This window comes from Triticum dicoccoides, chromosome 4B (assembly GCF_002162155.2).
Source record: "Triticum dicoccoides isolate Atlit2015 ecotype Zavitan chromosome 4B, WEW_v2.0, whole genome shotgun sequence".
NCBI lineage: Eukaryota > Viridiplantae > Streptophyta > Magnoliopsida > Poales > Poaceae > Triticum > Triticum dicoccoides.
In genome coordinates, this window is record NC_041387.1 from 475,752,764 (window position 1) to 475,753,761 (window position 998).

The following is a 998-nucleotide window of genomic DNA, read 5'->3' on the forward strand; positions in this document are numbered from 1 at the left end:
ATCCCTAGTGAAAACGAAAAGTTCCAAAATACCACTAGTGAAAACCAAAGTGCCGAAACCCATATCAGTTTTTTCATGGCAAAATACCACTAGTTACTAATTGAAACTATCATGCTCAAAGAAAGACATATATGCCCTTGCACAATGTTTTGTTCATGAATACAAAGTATCCATCTCATACCAAGTACGTAGGAGCTGCTGATTTTAATTTATCTAGCTGCCATGATGGAGTTCAAAGAATGAGTATCTGCATACATGTATGCAACTTCTATCATCGCAACCTCCAATCCCACTTTAATTTCTGTTAGGCTTGAGTTTTGTCAGCTTCTGGTCATGGCAGGGGTTGTAGTTGTGGTCTGCTTGCTGCTCCTCTTGTCCCCGACAACTCTGGGCTACCACTGTCCACACCCAGTCCGATAGGTAACTTGCTCAGAGGCAGAACCTTCCGTGCATTAGTGTAGTATATCTCTTGGCTCTTGCTTGTGTCGAGCAGCGATGATATGCCCCACCCGTGGCCCTTACATTCCTCGCGGCTCCTCTTCTCACCACGTAGCTGCTATGGCAAGTGCTTGGCGTCAATGTTGTTGGTCTTGTTGTCCTCCTGCATAGTATGATATTGGTAGTGGTGCATCTGTGGAAGTGATGTCGGGATGATGCATCATCGACGGGATATTGAACCCGTAGAAAGCCCACTTTGTGTAACAGGGGAAGAACACCATTAGCCCGTAGCCTCTCGGGGTCATCTGCTCGACCCGCGCCACAATGTCAATGTGTGGCACGACCTGCATGGGGTCCTTGGCGAAGCTCCAGGTCACGTCCGTGGTGCGTTCATCCTCTTTGTATCATGGGGCGGGGGTGGCAAGAAGTTGGGGTCTAGCGCTGGGGGCGTTGTGGCGAGCAGACGGTTAGAGGCGGCGTGGGGGCGAGCAACGGAGTGGGCGGGGCGACCAATTGCCTCCCAAGTCAAAGATAAGGTATGCGGCCGGTTATGTCTACGC